The sequence below is a fragment of the Lepidochelys kempii genome, chromosome 10 (assembly GCF_965140285.1).
Source record: "Lepidochelys kempii isolate rLepKem1 chromosome 10, rLepKem1.hap1, whole genome shotgun sequence".
Lineage (NCBI taxonomy): Eukaryota > Metazoa > Chordata > Testudines > Cheloniidae > Lepidochelys > Lepidochelys kempii.
The window spans coordinates 59797975-59819271 of NC_136389.1; the positions used below are offsets into that span (position 1 = coordinate 59797975).

At 41.7% G+C, this 21297-nt stretch overlaps 1 long non-coding RNA gene across 2 annotated transcripts; it reads left to right on the forward strand.

Moving 5' to 3' along the window:
* The first annotated feature begins 4480 nt into the window (after positions 1-4480).
* LOC140917944 (uncharacterized) lies at positions 4481-20308 on the forward strand. Of its 2 annotated transcripts, none has more exons than XR_012161043.2 (3): positions 4481-4611; positions 6907-6981; positions 20006-20308. It is a non-coding gene; the product is annotated as an uncharacterized LOC140917944 (long non-coding RNA). The 2 variants fall into 2 exon arrangements; XR_012161044.1 differs by lacking the exon at positions 20006-20308 and adding an exon at positions 9660-9918.
* Positions 20309-21297: the final 989 nt, after the last annotated feature.

The following is a 21297-nucleotide window of genomic DNA, read 5'->3' on the forward strand; positions in this document are numbered from 1 at the left end:
CGCTGAAGTCCACAGGTGGGAAGGTATAACCCATTAGTAGTGATAGAAAATTATTAGGTCAGAAATTTCTCATTCTCTCAAACATAAGACGACCTATTTGATGTACATGTTAGTAATCCTTTTTCCCAGGGCCTAGATGTCAGGGGTGAGCATCGGCAGTCCAGCTCAATGGTTAGAATTGGTCTGAGAGCTTTCCAGAAACAGGGGCCAAAGGTCAGAGTCAAAGTCAGGAGCCAGAAACCAGAGCCAAGGTTCGATGCCAGGAGCTGGAGACAGGGGTTAAAACCAGGAGCCAGGAATAAAGAAGGGAACATGGGGCTGGAGCAGGACAGTCACAAGGCAGGGGCAAGAGCAATCACAGCTGCAAGCAGAATTGTTGAGCAGTCGGCATCTGGCTGTTGCTGCTGAGCTCAAAGGCAGGCCTACTGGCTCTCTTCAGCCAATCGGGCAGGTCAGGTAATCAAACAGTCCTATCAGCACAACCCATCTATGTTCATTAATCAGCCTGGAGGCTGGCTTGGCTAGTCCTCAGGCTCAGATGAAGGTGCTCAGTCCTGACACTAGACAGCATAGCATTTGAAGTGTGCACATCATTTGCCCCTGAGGTCATGGTACATCTGGTATGCTGCCAAAGCTGTAGGAAAGTTTCTAATGTACCATTATGCTGAGACCAATGCACAAGTGGAGGAGTTGGTCTGTCACACCCTAAATCCAGATTGAGGGGGATAGTCATACAGTGTAAAGCTGAGAAGAGCACTCAGTATAGTAACATTTTAAATCTGCTTTTCACTAGCCGATCAGAAAATTGAATTTGCTTGGATATTGATATAATCAAGAATCTGTTGGGAGTTTCTCTCTCATTTGCAGTCTATGTATACAGCCTGGGTTCTCCCTTTCTTTGATATTACAGGAAACTATTCAAGGGTGGTTTGTACAGCAAAAGCTAGCTTGTCCAGTGATGCATCAGGATAAGCCAGCTATTAAGATCAACCATTGTATGATTGAATCCTGAACTCCTGATACTAAACCCTTGTCTTACATGTACAATCCTCCTAGTGGGTGCAGTTAAAAGGGTATAAAAGTGTTCACAGTGGCATCGTCTATTTTCCTTCCCATATGGGTATAAACTATACCAGTATGAGCATTTTTATACTGGTATAACTATCCTCATGCTAGGGGTTGTGTGTGTATAACTATTTTGGTAAAAAATCACACCTCTAGCTGACATAGTGATACTGATACAAAATCTTTGTGTAGACAAGGCCTTATTCATTTGACTCCTCTAAACAGTTGTCTGGGGAGTCACTTACCAACCCGCTTCAATTGTACTTCATTGACTGTGACTGAGGTAACATTTGTAAAGACAGCAGTGAATCTCATAGGTTATGTTAGGAGAAACCTGCAAGGAATCCCATAGCACAGAGCAGCAAAATTCTAGCCTCCTGCTGACTTCTGAAGGACTGGCAGACTTGTTTTTATTCTTCTGCACTGTTGTAAAAAAAACAACAACAAAATGCAACCCCCCAAGAACAGGTGCAAGATCAGTTGGTGCTAGCCAGGATATACTTAATCACAAAACAACCCCCACATACGTAGTAACCTTCATGTTGATTTTTACTGTTGTGAAGAGAAAAAAAGAAACAATCCCTTTGGCCTTAAAAGTTTTTCTCTTTCACCATGTTTTCAACTCTGTTGTGTATGTACCCAGATATTATAAAACAGGATGTGGAATTCTATATGCTTTATATTGGTACAACCTGTAATACCTATATTATTTGGTATTCGTCTAATGTGCTTTAATTCCACTAATGTCATAAAATAGCCTGAGAGACAAGATGGGTGAGGTAATATCTTTTATTGGACCAACTTCTGTTGGTGAGAGAGACAAGCTTTCAAGCTTACACAGAGCTCTTCTTCAACTCTGGGCTCTCAAAAGCTTGTGGCTCTCACCAGCAGATGTTGGTCCATAAGAAATATTATCTCACCCACTTTGTCTCTCTTATACCTGAGATCAATAAGGCTATAACAACACTGAATAAAATAGCCTGAAATATCACCACTATTGTGGCTTGCATTGAGACTAAAAAAAGACCAGAATAGCACACAGCCTCAATTTCCCAATACAAATAAATTCATCAAAAATAAAAAGATGATTAAAGCTTTGCAACTTCAGTAATTGTTACTCTCAGTCCCTTCCTTCTTGCTCAGGATTAATATATTTAATGTGACACTAGTTCAAACAGATAAAGATGCAGATTCACAGCCCCTCTCTGTGGCTGAATACAGTGGACCAAATGCATGTCTGGTGTAACTCCATTGACTTGAAATGGAGTTCAACCAAGAATGAATTTGATCCATTCTGTCAGCTTTATAGAACAAAGAATATAGAACCATGCTTAAGAATCAACGTGAATTATAAACAGTGTACAAGTAGATAAATTGTACACAGGTCAGTTTTTAGATTCAGGCATGCTGTGCACATGAGCTTATTAATAATACCACTATTTGTATGTCTATAGCACCTTTGATCCAAAGGCATTTGGTAACCATTAATGAGCTCACGCTCACAACGTCCCTGAAGTAGATTAGTAGTTTGCAGAAGGGGGAACTGAGACACACACAGACTGAGGATTTTAGGTCAAGAGTACACAGGAAGTCTGGGTCAAAGCCAGGTATAGAACACTGACATCTGCCACTCCTGTGTGTTAGCCATAGAATACTGACCAAAACTTATGTTCGCCTTATTCCTTGTACTTTGGTTTGGCAGGGGTGAAGGTATTTACCTTTTGACAGGGAAACTTGTTCAGAAGAAACGCGGTCCTGTTATGTTGCTTTTATTTTTTGTCTCCTCCAGTGAGCTTCTCTCTACTTCGTCTCACTTTTTGTCAACTATGGCTATATTTTTAGAAGATGACAAAAGGTGAAACTTTTCTGGATCCTGGCTTCTTTCCCCTGCTGTGGCCAGAACCTTCCGGCAGTTATCAGAGGCAGTCTAGACCCATGACTCAGGCTTCAGGGCTTTATTAATCCTTTCTACTGCTGCTCAGATGAGCACTTCCAAAGCTGTAGAGATACTAAAATTCTACTAGAAACTCTCAGTGAATCTCAAGGTTCCTGATGTTGTCCAGGCTCCTTGCACTAGCCAAAGCACTGAAATCCTAGAAATATCTATCCAGGGTGGGTTTGTTTGGGTGGGAGGTCAGTCCCAGAAAGGAAGTCATCAGCCAGCAAATTTGCCAGCAAATTTTCCATTTCTGCCTGCACCATTAAACTGCACTAGTATGGTTGAATTTGTAACTTCTGTGCCTAAACACAAAATATCCTTTAGTCTGCTTGACTTAGATGGTCTCCACCGACACAGGCTGAAGGGAGAAAAATTAGCCCAGAATTGGGCAGTGCACGTGGAAGGGTCAGCAGCAGTTCTTCTATGCCCCCCCTACCCTTGGAATCTGCTCCTTGGGACTGATGAAAAGTTGGGACTCTGGAGAGTGTGATGAGGTGTTAGGGTGGGCAGGAGACTGAACCGGGTGGAGCCAACATAGGCAGCATGTTCCCAGTGGACAAATTAAAATACCAGTGCAAACTGTCTGTCCATTGTTGACTCCCCCTCAAAGTCACTAACTTCCTGCAGAGAAAATTGGAACATGCAGCTGAGGAGGAGGAGCCAATGACAACTCACCTGACATTGTGCAGGCAAGAGGATGAGGATGGGGATGGCCACAGGACGCATGGAAGGACATCTGTTCCATGTCTCTAGGCAGTGATCCAGGGGGGAGGTGAGTGTGTTTCTCAGGAGTCCCCAGAAGTTTGCAGGTTTTGCATCTTTGAAAGGATATTGGGAAATGAATATTATTGACAATCTCATGGTCTTTAATTAGGTGTCATTTTCCTTCTGCAGCAGGAAAAAATCCAGCCCCTAGAAAGCAGCTTTCATTACACTTCCCCATCTTTTTCCCTGCATCCCCATATAATTATATTTCTCTCATGCAATATTTAGCTGGGTTCATAGGCTCCTCAGCCCAGGGTCGCTGCCTTTTTATATGTTGGGGGGTTTTTTAGAGTGTGGTGCTCATCAAGGATAATATAGAAATAATATTCACTTAGGTATAATGACTTAGTACCTTTACTTGTGCGAGTAGTACCTTACTCTACAAATAGCCTCGCTGAAATCAACATGAGGTTGGTCGATGTGACCCATAGTGATCATCAGTGCCTTTCCAGTAAACTGATGTGTTGCCTTGGTATATACATTTACAGTATAAACAAGTATGAACAATAAAAGTAGTGTAAAATACAATGTAGGTGTAATCTGCATTTGAAATACAGCAAAGTTACTGAAGTAAGTGTTCCTCTTAAACAAGAAAAATGCACTTTCTTAAAAGTAGGAATGTACAGTATTCTTTGTCCAAAAAGCTCTCCCAGTCCAATGTATTTCAGTGGATTTAAATGATGAATCCTTTTTTTTTCCTCTCCAAGTGTTCCACTTCATAGCATTCAAATGTTCGCAAGTAGAGAGTACTGTGAAAATACCAGCCTCAGTGTTGCTCCTTTGTTGCCTGTGATAGTGGTAATTCATACTCAGCCACTAAGTACCACAGCCTTACTTTGCAGGTGAGGATAATTTAATTTTACAAGTGTGTTGAACATTAATTTTCTTGCAAACATTTCCCGTTATCAAGGTTTAGAAACTACAACTCCCAGAATGATCTGTAGGAAGTTCCACCCTTTATGTGGGGAAAGTGGTTGTATAAAGGGAGCGTGCTCAGTGAATTTTCAGTTTCCAAGGGGCAGCAAAGAATGAAATTGTATTGGGTTAATTCCTTGAGAGCCCTTCCACCAACTGTGGTTGAATCTGATATTATAGTATCTCACACACAAACTTTAATCAGCTGCTTCTCTTAAAGTTAAAAGAATAAAACAAAACAAAAAAAACTCCTTTGAACAGAATCTATACATTCTTCAATTTAAAAAGAGACACGTTTAAAATAAATATATATTATACAGTGAAGACCACAGTGCAACTGCACCTGTGATGCAAGCATGCAAGTGCCACTGTTCACAGTAGGGACTGAATGATTTGCTGTTGCAAAGGAGGCATTTCATACATTAATTCTGCAAAATCAAACATTATTGCATAGGATTTGGGCAAATGCAAAAAGATAAAAAGCCTGGTGCCAGGAGGAAGTTTTTCACCAATTCTTTCAGTGCTCGGAATCTTCCAGACAAATAATCTGCCACAGAATGTAAGAATGAATCACCACAAGACCGTGAGCAAGCAAGAAAACTTCAACATACAAAGGAAAAAAATCTTAGAAAATTGAGCTTGAATTGAAAAATCTTAGAAAATTGAGCTGAGAATCCAAGTGTAAACTTAACCACAATGGCTGCTTTTGGGTGACCACTATTTTGCATTTGTTTATAGTATAGTCATATAGTGTGTGTTAATATAATAAAAATGTAAAACATGATAGATGGTACTTTGCCTCCCCGCTTGGAAAAAAAAAAAGTAGAGAGCAAGGAGGCTGTTGCCCACTTTTGCTCCTGTGGAAAAAGAGGAAGGTTCAGCAGCAATCCTTGTGCTCCCCTGAGAGTAGAGGTTCTATATCTAGATTTTTATAAGGTTGCCAAGAAATCACCATTGTGACACATTTGTTACCAGTCTGCCTGAGGCATCAGGTGATCAGGCTGAGGCCACAGGATCGCTAAGGGAGGAGATGACTGAACACACCAAGTGTCTAAGTTTGAAAGCTCTATTGATAAAATAATAAAATAACAGCGGAGAGTGATGAGTGCTTCCCATGTCACTCAGAGGAAGGAAGAAAGCGTTAGTGCCCCAAGCCCTAACCCACTTTCATACTCACATACTCAGTAGCTGAGGCTGGCCAGGCCTGAGTGTAACGTAAGAAGAAGATGGGGAGGGGTGGATGGGAGTTCTGTCCTGTGCGTACAGGTTGTCCAGGGTCCACTGTGATCTCCGGATTGCTCCAGCTCTCAGGAGGGCTTTGAGTCCTGGGCTCCTCTGGGTGTGTTCCATTCAGAGGACCTCTTTGTACCAGTCAAAATCGGCTCTCTGTGGTCTTCTCGACTTTCCCAAAACACACCAGCTAGACTCTGTTGTCCTCTTTGTTTTCCTCCGTGCTGGCCTTCACTTGCCTCGCTGGTTATAGGCTGGATCTGCAGGTCTGTTCTTCAGTTGAAACTTCCTTTCTCACGGCTGGTCGGTGGATTCCGGGCCCCACTCTTACTTGGCAGGCAGCCCAGAGTCAGATATGTGCTGTGGCCTTGAGCTGGCTGGAATCAGAGTCTTATCTTTGGGCCTAGCAGGAACGTGGCGTTAACCCGTTCTCTGTGCTCTTCTGTCTTCCCCCTCTGGCCTCTCGCAATCTGCAAAGGAATCCTCCATTTCACACTCACTCACACCTTTGACCCTTCCCAAAATACTCTGCAATGCTTGCAACAGTGTTAGCAATATACAATTCTGATCTGCCTTCTCCAGGGGACCCCTTGAGGGAGGGGTGTGACACCATGATATCCAAGCATTTTGCTAATCAAAGGCCACTGCTGGCTAGCAGTGCTATCCTCCCCAAAGAGGGTAGGGAGGAACAAGTAGGTGGCAGGGCCCCATCTCTATAGCTTGCAGGCTCAGAGAGCATGTGCTGCAACCTGTGTTTGTGGCAAAGAATCTGTGCTCCCCGGGAGACACTTTACCTGCCTGAAACACAATGTATCACAAACCTCCAGTTGGGGCAGTACAGTTCCCCCGATGCTGAGCTGGGCCTTCATGGTACAGCTGATCCCATACAGTATATAGACTCAATTCCTTGTATGGGAAAGGTTATTCTTTGCTATAATGAAAACAAAATAGGCTATATGAAAATGGGAGTCTCCTCTTGTTTCTGACTGCAGGTGACCAAAGCTGATGAGTTATTTAGCTGCAGAAAATCACTATTCAATAATGTTACCCTGGAAGCATTCAGTAAGGTATGGCTTTTTTATTGCTATTTGTATTAAAAATGATATATTTCAGAGTAACAGCCGTGTTAGTCTGTATTCGCAAAAAGAAAAGGAGTACTTGTGGCACCTTAGAGACTAACCAATTTATTAGAGCATAAGCTTTCGTGAGCTACAGCTCACTTCCTCAGATGCATATCGTGGAAACTGCAGCAGGCTTTATATATACACAGAGAATATGAAACAATACCTACTCCCACCCCACTGTCCTGCTGGTAATAGCTTATCTAAAGTGATCATCAGGTGGGCCATTTCCAGCACAAATCCAGGTTTTCTCACCCTCCACCCCCCCACACAAATTCACTCTCCTGCTGGTGATAGCCCATCCAAAGTGACAACTCTTTACACAATGTGCATGACAATCAAGTTGGGCTATTTCCTGCACAAATCCAGGTTTTCAATACGAATATAAACATGGTCTTCAGCATAATAGAACTGTATATTTTAGTATATTTTTTACTTTTATTTATTCAGCGTCACATATATGCATTACACTTTACAGACAAATAAAAGGCATGACCCCTGCTCCAAAGAGCTTGCAGTCCAATCACACCTTTATGAGATTTTCTTGATCACACATTTCCTTTCATTTTTTATTTTTGTACATTTGAATGACCCTCCAAAAATTAATTTAAAAAATGGAACAGCTATGACAAACCTCTTCAACAAAATTGTAACTCATGCTTATCACTACTAAAAAAAATAGAGACACCGCATATTCACTAAACGTTCTAATCACACACACTAACAATCCGACACTATTTCTCTAAGATGGTGCTGGGATTGGTTGGACTTCTGCCTCAGGGGAAAGTATAGAGAGACAAAGAAAACTGTAAAAGTGCCATTGGATTGTCAAGCTGCCTCATTGCAATAAAAGATCAATACCCAGCAACAGCAAACGGGTTTTACCGTGAGTGGAATACAGAACCAGTACAGTGAAACTACTGCTGCTTTTTAGTATATTTTTGCTGTCTGGGACTGGAACTCTCCTACTAAAAGCATTAGGTCCTACACAATATCTACGCATCCTGACTGTTTTCAGCAATGAAAGCTGCAGGTGATATTTGACCTGAGAGAGTGTAGCCAAGACCTGCTCAGAGCTAATCTATAGCAGCGGGAAAAGATCACTCTTAAAATCTAGTTCGCAAAGCCTATTCTGCCTAGATGGAGGAGACTCTGCAGTCCCTCATGCGATTACTGCCACCCGCAGGCCAGGGAGGATGAGATGCCTGGGTGTGGAGTGCACTGTATGCCTCTCCCCTATGCTCCACTGGTGTGTCTTCCTTTCAATTAATCTGTTAGCAGAGGGTGTGCCTGCAGCAAGAACTTGCATCCTTACCACAGCATGTGTAGGCTTTTCAGGGCAAAGACGGGACCTTTTTTTGCAGACAGAGAAATGCTGTAGAGTTGAGTTTTAGGCCTCATTTTGCTGTTACAGTTACATCCAGCCAGTTACATCAAGTTCTATTCTGGCTACTTATACCTAAGTAAATACAGAAGTGTTTTCTTAAACCTGCTGACTTTTCTCTTCCAGCTTCACTCACTTTACCATGCAAAATTAGAACCTACTATGGGCACACTGAGGGATGTAATGTAAAAGCCAGTAATGTAAAAGCTTCTGTTCAGAAGATGAGAGAAATCAAGACCTCCTTTCGCTAGGCTGGTGGAGAGAATGTAAGACACACACTTTACAGCACCTACAACACTCTCTAAGTGCTGTACAAACAAAAGAAGGCACAGTTCCCATCCTGAAAAGCCTGCACACTCTGTGGGAAGGATGCAGATCCTCACTTTGTGCACACAAATCAGTTGGAAGGCAGAAAACTAGTGGACAATATGGATGAGGCATATAGTGTACTCCCCATTCAGACATTTCACCCTCCCAGACCTGGGGGTAGCAGTAATAAAAAATAAATTTGGCATGAGGAACAGCAGAGTGTCCTGAATTTGGGCAGAGTAGGATTTGCCAACTATATTTTAAGAATGACCTTTACCCATTGCTGCAGATTAGCTCTGAGCAGCTCTTCATTAATCTTCACCCAGTCAAAACAGTGTTAGTTCTCTAAACAGAGCCCAATTGGGGCTGTAGGGAGAGATCTTCTACCTGCAGCACCAAATGGGCACTGCCAAGGGGAGAGATGATCAAGGCAAGCAGCAGAGTTAGGGTTTAAGGTTAGTGAGTTACCTCTGATGTTACAATGCTGCTGCTCAGACCCCTTTGCCTCCAGCATCATTTTTGTTTATATGAAACTGATAAAACAACTAAGAGAAAAAGAGAAGTGGCTTAGACAACTTACCGATCAAATAAAAGTTTAATGGCAGTATCCTGTAAAATGTCTATAGGTTCAGGGATAGAGGGTGTGTTCCTGACCCTCCTGCCAGCCCAGTCCACCTAAGCAACAAAGTTGTGAGACCCTCTAGTTTATAGGTCATTGAAAGAAGGCAAAGGGTAAAGATAGTCAAAAAAGATTAAAATAAAACATTGTTCTGAACACAATTGTGCTGATAGATTTACCTGGCTAGTAATTAGAAATATATATGTATATTTATTAATATTCTTTAAAGCAGGATTCCAAATCCGCACACTAAACTTGAGCGAAGTATTAAGCTGCCCTGCTAGTGATTGCAATAAACTCCTTTCTCTACAGCATGCTGTGGAGGTGAAACAGACAAACCATTACTATACAGCAAGATGAATACAGAAGACACCTATGAAAGCTTGATTGACTAATCCTGCCACGTTTTATGGTCTGCTTGAGTGTGTGGTGGGGCGAATGTATTGCAGCATGTATTGCTGCAGTTATCAAATGAAGAGATACTTTTAACAAAATGGGATTCAAGACACCAGTAGTGCAATTAGTTACAGTATTGGCAATGATTCCAAATTATTAGTACAGAGGTATATGACCAGCAAGAGAGTTTTTTATGAAAACGGTGTAATTTTCAAAGTGTTAGATGAAATCTGGATCAGGCTTTCTAAGGTCCAACTAATTCAGTAATAAGCTAAGACAGCTTGGTACGCAGTAGCTATACTGATGTCTGAGACTGTAACTATTCCAGCAAAATATTTTGCAACATTGAAAATGGGATAGATGTAACTGGGCCATCTTCAGACTTCATAAAGCTCTCTGCAAAATCAGCAATAAATGAGTTAAACCAGTGACTGTTTAAAATATTCAGGTCTCTCTCTAAAATTAAATTCAAGAGTCTTATTGTCAGTGAAACATGATAGGTTTATTAAATACTCTGTAGAATACTGTACTAGAAGTGTCGGTTTTATCTGATGCAATTTTTCTCCTTAATCTGAGCTGTATGGATGCTACTGCAGCTTCAAAACATCTGGGCACAGCAATTTTTTTCTTTCCTGCACCTGCAAGTGTAAGTACACACATAAACAAAAAAGAAATTAAATCTTTCACAGAGCCAGAGGTGTGGGGGGGAACCCAACCAGCCATGAAGCTCAAGGGAGCAGTATGACAAGCCCTGAGCTGTAAACAAGCTTGAGAGGGATTTAATTCTTATGACAAGCGCATGGACTCAGCATATGCACACATTTCAGTGGAGGAATCACAGAGGACTTAATGCAAATATAAAAAAATTCAGAGCACATCAGGCACTTCTCTTCTAAAAATAGCCCCACAAATCAGGATGAGCTAGTGCTGTAATTATCTTGATTTTCAGAGTTTTGCCACTCGTAATAGAGTTTAAAAAAATTCCACTCTTAACTATAATTACAGATTATAATTTATATATTGTAAACACTTTGGGGCAAGGAATGGGTCATTGTGCATGTTGGTACAATACCAAGCACAATGGGTGTCCTATTCCTGGTTGGGTTCTCTGGGGGATGCTGCAGAATAAGGATTGAATACTGCATCATGTTCTACAGAGGTTTAGTCGGTGTCTTGGTCAGCAGGAGAGCTGTTTTAAGGAAAGAATTTAGATGTTTGCTTGGTTTATCTGCTTTGTACTTTGGTATCTAAATTACTTCCACTGCACACTCGTTTCCTAATTAGAGCCACGTCCTTTCCCTTTTAAGTATGATTAGAAGTATCCTCATTCCAACAGCAGCCTTCTAAAATGTATACTATGAACCAGAGTCTGCAGACGTAGGCAAATCTCCTGCAGCCTTTAGTGTGAGTCTTCCTTTAGTTAAGGCTGCAGGATTTAGCCAGACTTTAGAAAACCAATGTAGACCAGAGTTGTGAGGGGAGGAGTATGGGCACACTTCCAAGCTCTACCCACAAAACAGACTATCTGCTTAAGATACAAAACAAGATTCCATTCACATTAGATCTTCATAATCTGATCAGCCTCCTTCTTTTTGTCTTGGCTAATAAGCTTCTCTTTTCCTCATCCAGGTTGACTGTTAACTTGCAACACTCGCTAGTTTATGAAAGTTGCATTTATTTTAAATATTTATATTTTAATACAATTTTGTGGTTATGAGATTCCAGGATACCAGTTTTCAAACATGATATCTTCATAGGGATACTGAAATACTATATCATCAACATGCCTAGTCTACTAATGATCGTTACACCACACAGGGTGACCACAGGTCACACCAAATGTTGTGCAGTGAAGTGCCCAGATCTGGCTGAATCCTGCAAATCCACAAATCTCTTGGGCAGCCCTGCAAGCAGTGCCAGGTAGGGTCAGGGCATACACCCCTTCATGGGTTGTCGGAGAGTTTGAGAACATGGCATGCTGGGGTGTTTTTGTCCATCCTGGCAACATGGCCAAAGAGCGTGCAACGCTGGTTTTGAATAAAATGAGCAACCGAAGCAAGGCCAAACACTTTATGTTCAGGATTTGGTGCTGACAGTACATATGGAAAGTGTCTAGCCTCTCCAAGTCTATCTGTAAGAGGGTTCAGGTTTCTGACCCATCTAGCTGTACAGATAGTACACAGATTTGATAGATCCTGAACATTTTGTCTTAGTGCAAAAATATTTTTGCATCCATAAGCAAGACTTGGACCTCATGCAGGAGGTGACAAGACCTATTCATAGAAGAATGTTTGAATTCTTCAACTGTTTGAATTCTGCTGGCAGCCTACACAGATGAACTCCTCAGTGCTTGCCACGGTACTCTAACCCACCCGCACTGGGAGTTCTGGTGGCTCATTTCTGAGTTCTAGAATGAGTTGTTCTGCCATGAGATGTTCAACCCCTTAGTGTAGGCAGCATCTTGGAGGCTTATGGAGGGTTCTATGATTTCTCCATCAACAAGGCAGCATTGTTGGTGTGTCTGAGTCCTAGACTTTGGTATTCTGCCATGAGATGGTCAACCTTGTAATGGGGTGCGGCCCTCATTGCCAGGCTGCTGCCTCCTTCTGGTCATCCTGGGGATTAGTTCAAGGCCACGTTCATGGTCTGCACACTGGCACTCTGTCTCTGCTCCCACTTATGGCTCCTCTCTCAGCTCCCAGAACTGCAGAATTATTTTCTCAACTCAGCCCTCCGGCTAGGTCATTATCTGTGTTTTCCCCTTCCAGGGCAGAGCTGGGAAATCTCTGTCCAACAGTCTTGCCACTTCCTTAGGGGGAGGGGTGGGACCCAGGCCCGCCCACTACTCCAGGCCCCAACCCAGGGACCCTGTAAATAGCAACCTCCTGCTGCTTCTCTGTAACCTCAGTCAATGCTGCTCTATTTCCCTGGGCCACTTCCCCATAGCCCCAGCACTTTCTTCACCCTTATCTCAGGGTCTCAGCTGCTCAGTCCCAGGAGCCAGCCACTGTTCTTCCAAGGTGCTTACAGTTCTTTCAGCCCTCCTGGAATGCAGTCTTTACTGCTTGGGCTCCCATCAGCAACTGACCTACACTGCCCTGCAGCTCCCTTTTATGTGGAGCTGCTGTGCCCTGACTGGCTGCTACTTGCAGCCCCTCTCCTATTGGCTGCTCCCCACGCAGCCTCCCTGGCGCTCTATTAACCCCTTCTCTGCCAGTGTGGGGCAGATGCCATATCACAAACCCCATAATGCAGGCAGCATCTTGGAGACTTATAAGAGCAGGGCTGAAATATTACGACTTCTCCACAAACAAGGCAGCACTGTTGGCGTAGTCTTGGTCTGTGGATGATGATGTCTGTAAAGAAGAAGCTGCATACTACCAAGCAGAATGTGAGCAAAGACCTTTTTGGGGACTGGTAACAATGAGATTGGCCTGTAGTTGTCACATTTGGCGTGAGAGACTTTGCCCTCGAACAGTGACACTATGATGCCATCTTTCCCTTTTGCTGATAGTTTGCCTGATGTTCACATTTTTAAAAACAGTCACTGGTTCTAAGGCACTTTGAGTAGCACAGGTGCAATACCATCAGCACATCCATTCCATAACTTTGGGATGGCTTTTCGTGCTTCCTCGCGTGATGGAGGATCAGTGTTCATCTCTGGATCTGCAGCTGTGTGGTTTGCTAGGTCATGTGGCTCTAGACAATCATCTGCAGGTCTATGGTTCAGTACACTTTCACAATGTGTTTTCCATCTTTCCAAGACTTCATACGTCAATGAGCAGGGAGAACCTTTTGGTTTCATAATGAGGATGTTAGAAGTCTGTTTATAGTTACCAGCCAGACACATGATAGCTCTGTAGGCAGGATGCAGATTACTGTTCTTTTGGCCATCTTCTGCTTTGTCAGCCAGGGAGTTGACATAGAACTTATGGTCACATTTTGCTATGGCATGGAAAATGCCTTTCAGCCATTTATGTTCAGCCAAAATGCTTTTCAGCCATTTCTTGGATATTTCCATGCTTATGTGCTTCTACTTTTTTCACTAATGTATCAAAGGTCTCTTCAGAAAGCTGAGGTTTCTTGCCCAACCATCTGAAGCCAATTGTTCCAGCAGTAGTATGTGTTATAGTATTATGTATACCACTCCAGGTGATCTGTGCTTCATCTAAGAGGGTACCGAGGTTACGTGTATGATTCTCGATGGTTGGTGTGTATTTCATGGCTTCAGTAGGATCCTTGATTAGATGCTGGGCATATGTACTGTTGGTGGAGGTCTGGTTTGTGAGGAGTTGGAAAATGCAATGAGAGCTAAGCAACAACTATTCAGAGTTTGGTGGTGCTTCTTCACTGCCAGAGACCAAGTGAGATTTCACTATGAAGTGATTTCTGATCATGCCCAAACTGGGTGTTCAAGTTAGTATTTAGGTGCCTGTTTTATTAACCTAAGTAGTTTCCAAATATGGGATTTGAACATCCCATTATGGTGTGACTATTTGACAAATGAGCCTTGTATCTTAGGTGAATAATTAGAACTTATTTTAATCGATCTTTCTAAGAGAGAACTTAACAAAGTATTCATTCAAATTTTTTTCATTTCTATCCATTTTCATTTAAGGGCAAATTAATATGAAATACTCTCCTTTAGATTTCAAAGCTAATACTCCAAAGGTCAGTAAAATTGTAAATAAGAGATACTTCTTCCCAGTGAGGACCTATATCCATTCTCTTTTATAGACTAGAACGTCCCTGCATAGATCTCTGTGTGTGGGGAGGGCAAAGTCTGAAAGTAAAGCGCTCTTGTGTGATTGTACAGGACAAGGTTGTCTTTAATGCTGTCTTAACCCCTATAATTAGAGATGAGCCTGAATCAAACTCCCAGATCTGAACATCCGCAACCTTTGTGGGAGATTGAAATTCAAATCCAGATCTGGATTCTAATGTTGCAAGTGGCTCATCTAGCACAGACTGAACAAGACTTCTAATCTAAATACCCCTGAACTTTAGAAGTTTGAACATTCAGATCTCAGTGTAGCAGTTCAGGTCCTGCAATCCTTTTATTCCCCAAAATTGTACAATGCAACACAGTGCACCCTACAGAGAGGCACATAGATGACACTTGTCTGCCCCACTGTTTCTTTTGCAGCTCTTCAATGAAAATGAGCCATAGCTCTGTACTTGAAAAGAATCCTGGTATGAAAGGTGTTAAGTATTTTTCCCTTCAGAGTAATCACTTATGCAGATCAAGAACTAATGTTCTGTGGGCCCAGTTTACTAAATTAAACAGGCTATATTGGTTTTCTTCAGGTCTTACATCCAATAATCAAGGCATTGGTCTCCTTTGAGAGATACATGGTACCTCTGCAGTTAGTTAGCTAAAAAAGATGTTGCTAAAATTGGTAACTAAGCAATATAAAGCCAGGCAACTCTACAAATATCTTGGGACAACATTTTTATTTATTACTTATACAGTAAGTACATTGAACTATATGGACAAACACCACAGTCCCTAGCTCAAGAAGTATAAAATCAAAGGGCCTGGGTCTGTAGATCATTTCTTCAGCAAGTGGCTTTAGTCATGAGTAGTTTCAATTACATCAATATATGTCAAATGGAGTTTACATTCAAAGCTATTTGAATTATTTTGTATAAATCAGCACCTTGTTCTTTACTTGTTACTACATACAATGTGCCTGATTCTTCTAAGGTAACTTTCTAAAGAAGGGGAGCTAAAAGATGTTGTTTTGTCATTGTGAGGAATGGCTGAACTATTTCAGTGCATGCTTTAAGGGTCCCCTCTTCAAAAATGTCATTAATAATCACCATCAAAAGAAGATGCAGATGATCGTAGGCAGCTCTTACCAACCTTGAAGGGCATCTGGTAGCTTGGATTCCTTGTAGTGCTTTAAGTGGCTTTTGTTGTGTGAATGGGCTGAAGACAGGGAAAAGCCAAGGGATGTTTCCAGCCCTGATTGACTTGAGGGAGACCATGTGGGTCAGCACAGTGCCCAGAGTGTCATCTAACTAGGTCCGTGTGATGCAGGTAAAGGAGGAATGTCTCATCACTTATGAGGTTGTTAATAGTGAATGAATGGCTTCTTGACCTCTGATGTATCAGTGATCAGCATCATTTTGAGGACTGGGTCTGCAGCTGTGTTCCCATCATGGTTTGTGCAGGTGGGTATCGAAGGAGTACACTGGATTAGTAGTAAATATCTGGTTTGCTTGGTTTATTTGTTCGTTACTGTTTCCAGGGCTTGCTCTTTCCACTGCAAACTGATTTGTGGAGGAGGTGTGATGGTGTCCTGCGGTGAGGGTGGAGGTTGTGGGGGATGCAATGAATACAGAGGGAGCAGCAGAACTTCTTGGCCATATGGACTGAGTAGTAGTAGGGAATAGAGGAGCTGATGCAAGTGAGCTTGGAACAATTTAAAGGCAGACTGCTGAGGGTATTGATTTGATTTTTTTTTTTTTACTGCTCATGGGTCTTTACCCAAGCAGTGATGGTAGGCTGTGATCTTTGTAGGGTTTAGGCTTCCTATTGTCAGACTGTTCTGGGGGGGAGTAAAAGAGAGTTCCCTGCTCACCTGGGGCCTTTAAAGACTCCCAGACCCTGGGACAACTTGCATGAGTAAAGACCACTTAAATGAGTAAAAATGTATGCGATCAGGCCCTTTGACAGACCTAGGGAAAGATAATAACATACAGTGGGATAGGCTGAGGAGAGCGGATGCTTACACACATTAAGGTCAGGTGACTTGTTTTTATAGCATCCGCATATTATTAGTATTTATTTTTAGTTGTTCAACTTTACTGACTTGCTGCAGCTATGAGAGTCACCATTGGAGAGGAACTCGAAAGCAGGGGGCTTGGAGGCGAAATCCTGAAGGAGGGTCATTATAATAGTTAACTTTTTATCTTACTCCACGCTTCTAAATTCCTGCTTGCTGTGCAGCATGCATGAGACTCAGTCATGGCTACCACCCATCACTTCCAGAGCAGTCTTTCTACTTTTCTGGCTGCCAGGGTGGCTTGTGGTGGTTTGCGGTGTTTTAAAGCAGAAAAAGGCCACTCTTTGAGCTGACTGTGCTGTAACTGCCATTGTCCAGTGGAAAATCTGCCATCTTCACAACAGCAAAGAGGGTTTCTGTGGATAAGTCAGTGGTCTGATTTACTCTTTTGGGGAGGGTTTTTTCCTTCATTTTTGGGTGGGGGGGCATGTTTGTAAAGTAAATAAACCCCACAGTGTTGAGTACTTTATTAATGAACCTGGCTCCTATTCAGATACTCTATCTAATGACAAGTAAAGAAAATGCCAATTTATATAAATTATTCAAAAAGCTTTGAATGTTAATCCCATTTATGCTACATTGCACAGTGTGAAGCTGTACTTTTATCCTTGCATTCACATATGCTGTTTGGAATATTCTTGAAAAACAGCTCTGAGAGTTTAAAACAGCATGTCTTACCCTGCCTCTAAGAAAAGAGAGAGAGATTTGTACAGGTATTGTTAAAAGTAAGAAACAAAAACTGTCAGATTAGGAAGACAATTGCCAGAAGACAAAATTAGCCTAAACATGTTAGATGAATTTAAGCCTTGTTCCATTAATTTCAACTCTCTGTGGAATCACAGGCCGAACATCAGTAACCTGCAAGATTTGTTAAAGGCTTTAGTCTTCTAATTCCCACTTGGGTATTTTAATGTTGACAGATGTTGAAATTCTCAGACTGCAGCTTTGCATCCATATTCCTTTCCTCACAGACACCTGTAATGTGATTCGTCTGTTTTCTCTGTTATTCCCTGTGCTCACTTAAATGTAATGTACGTTTCTCACCACACCACTAGTTTAACTTTATATCCTCTCCTACACACACACCCCCCCCCCACCAAAAGTGCAGAGCACTAGATTCCACCCTTAAATATGTGGCTAGAAAAATGGCATATGTAGCACTGCAATATGAAACCATTGGTTTTATAGTGATCTAACACAGTTACATTATAATAATACTGTTCCTTTAAAAAACATGACTGCCTATGTTTGTGTGCAGACCCTTAAGGCCTCTCCTTTGTCCTTCAGATTCCCTGCCTCTAGATGAATGAAAAATATGTCTGAATAGTGAGGAAGCTCACCCAACCCCTACCTCTAATCAAAGTGGCAATCTGTTATTCCACAGGAATTTGAGCATGAGTGGAAAATTTAAAACATTGCATCAAAAGATAAATTGGACTCATTCCTTGGCATTGTCTAGTGAATCCTGTGAACAGTTTCCTAAAAAGGTTAAGAAAACGTTATGTTCGTTATAACTGCAAACTTATAACATATTGTCTCTTCTGCCATGTATGATGTTCCTTTATGGAATAGAAGAAGGCCTTAGCCATTTTAAGGTTTCTTTTCCCTTACTTGTTTTTTTACATTCGAAGAATCAAGCCATGACTTCTCTTTTTGGTTACCATTTCTTCAAAGAACTTGGGTAGTGGCATCTCCTGCAATCACTGCTGTCCATGAGCTCCATGAACTTGTCTGCCTGATAACTAACAAATCTGGAGATTTGAAGAAGAGTCCCATTACAGTAAACTGACCTTGGGGACACACCAGGGGCTGGACAAGGGCCCCATTGTCAAACCAAATTGTAGGTTATGAGCAAAAAATAATAATATATCTATATATATAGATAATTCTATCCCTGCCTTTTAGTACTTTGAAGGGAATTAAATAAAAATCAGGCAGACCAATGGATTAACGTAGCCAAAACACACGTGAGAGAATAAAACACACCAGCCACTCTATAACAAGACTACATTGAAGAGCTCCCGATAAACCATCGCCCTCTCCCCCGCAAAATAACATGTAAATCTGGGGACTGGGGGAAACTATTAATATTTTTATGCTTACCCGTAGGTCCTAACCAGGCAAAATGATCCTGCCATCATAGGCCTTGTGCAGACTAGGATTTAACATGTGAGGTTAGCTGACACATGCTAACTAAAAGTCTAATCTAGGGAAGGTACATGTGTAGGGATGCCATCTTTCTAACTGCTGATAACCCGATATCCTGAAGCCCTATCCCGCCTCTTTCCCCAAGGCTCTGGCCCCTCCTCCAGCCCTTCCCCTCAAGGCCTCACCCCCTTCTCGGCCTCTTCGCTTGAGGCTCCGCCCCATCACTTGTTCCACTGCGTCCCTCACCCCCATCACTCACTGGATAGTTTCAGTGATGCAGGTAGAAGGTGGCCCCAGCTAAGCAGAGGACACAATGACACAATGCCTCCCCCCACTCCACAGTAATCGGACTTTTGATTCGAGTGCCGTTCAGGTTTGCCATGTCTCCTTTTTGACCAGCCTTTCGAGTCAAAAACTGGGTACCTGGCAACCCTAAATGGCACCCAGACACAGAAGCCAAAAACTGTATTGTATGGGTAAAACCCAGACAGGTGACAGCCGTATGCATGTGCTTTGAAAATATACTGTGCTGATCAAGTTAAAGTCTAGTGTGGAGCAAGGTATTGCCTTATTTTTATTTATTTCCTCTCATAGTACTTAAGGGTGGGGGAAAGTGTTAGTTTTAATACTAATCTAGAAAAAGCTATTCAAGCCACCACTCCATAAAAAAAACTACCCTGATGGCATCACTTATCACCTAGTGCTGTATACGTGGCTGAAAGGAAGGACTAGGTGCCTAATGTTCCCATCCAATATCTTTGGTTTATGCAGGCTCACTCCTCACTCCAGTACCTAGAGGCAGGCCAGCAAGCAGAGTCATGGCTTCCTCATCTAGGATGATCTGTGGGTCAGGGCAATCAGTATCCCTTTACCACTATCGTAGAGCTGTGCTGGCTGCTGCTGTCCCTAGGGGACAGAGGCTAGAGAATACCACAGAAGACTTTGGGAACAGCCAGAATAAGAACCACTCAGGTAAAAAAAAAAAAAAAAAAGTGCAAAAGAAGATGCAAAATGCATCGAGTCCACCTGAGCAAATGTGTTCAGGTGGTTTGCGCTGACCCTTCTGGTCATACTGGATACTCTCAGCCAATTAGAGGACCAGAAGAAATAGCATGAGACTTCAACCCTTTGCCTCCCCCCACCATTATTGTTAGTTGTTTGCATTACAGCATCACCTAGAGATCCCAACCCAGATCTGTGCTATGTATCTTATGTACATAGGAGACAGTTCTAAATAAATGAGACAGAAAAACAGTGGAAGGTTAGAAAGGAAGTATTATTACAGATAGGGATCTAATATCTTTTTCTTCTATGTTTATACAGCACCTAGCACAAAAGCGACCTGGTCCATGATATGGGCTCCTAAGCAGTACTGCAATACAAATAATAGAAAAGGCACAAAGGTCTGTAGCAGAACTGGGAACTGAGTCTTTCCCAAGCCCTACTCTAGTGCCTTCCACTCCAACTATCTAACCAATCTCAGTTTAAAATTCAAAAGACACAGAGAAAAGCTGTCTCAGCATTTCCATAGACATCCAGATAGAGCAAAACACGTGATGAACTTCAATACCAATTTCACTGATGTGACAAGATCATACAACTTACTGTGTGCGAAACCCTGCAAAATTGGAGGTAAATTTTGTGTGTTTTAATTTTGCACTGAATATTTTGCACAGATCTGAAATTCTGAAGGCTCACCAAATGTGCATTTTGTTATGAGAAAAATTGCATGTGACCTTTTCAAAGTCTTTTTCTGCTATACCTTAAAAGCAAACGAGTGAATGTACTGTATCTAACAGTCAAAACCTTTGCTGTCTTTCAGCAGATACACACTAGTATAAAGAAGTTACTTGGGATCAAACATAAAGAATATGTTGTCTTGTTCTGAGGCTTCAAAGCTTTTTTTAAATAAAAAAAAGTATGTAAAATGTACAAAGCAGAGTAAAACAGCAGTTAATATCTTCATTACTATCTGTCAAAAAATGACAGTCATATAAGAAAGTCAAAGAGACCAAGTGAATGAGTGGACAGCTTATACAAATTACTTTTACAGTGATTTCCAAAGAGGTAAGATACAGCTTAAGCCTTCAAATTCCAACTTGAACTTCTTGGCAATGGCAACATTAATATTGGCACTGCAAAATCTTTTACCTTTTTCTATTCTGTCATTAACGTTTTTGAGTTTTAATTACCTTGGCAAATGTTTGGGTACATACTGTCCACAATTATACCTACTGAGAACTGTTAGCCAATAGTATTATCCTGGCCTGTAGAATTCAGCTTTATCTATGCTTTTTCAAATACAGTATATGTTTTCTAGGAACTTCAAAAATTAATGGACTTCTTTTTTCCTGCCCCAGGCATATCACAATTTAAAACCAGAAACAAAATGCTGACCCAATCACTGGTTCCAAGACATGATCCTGGGGCCTCAGCATAACATTTTCCCAGGCTCATCCCCATAATAAATTACCATTTTAATGATAGTTCTAGTAACATATGGTGAATGAAAAACACTTTTTGTAGATTAAGCAATATAGTTTCCATTAACAATTTATAATACTTCAGGTCTTATAGAGATTCAACTGTCTAAATGTTTGTTTGATACAGTTTCG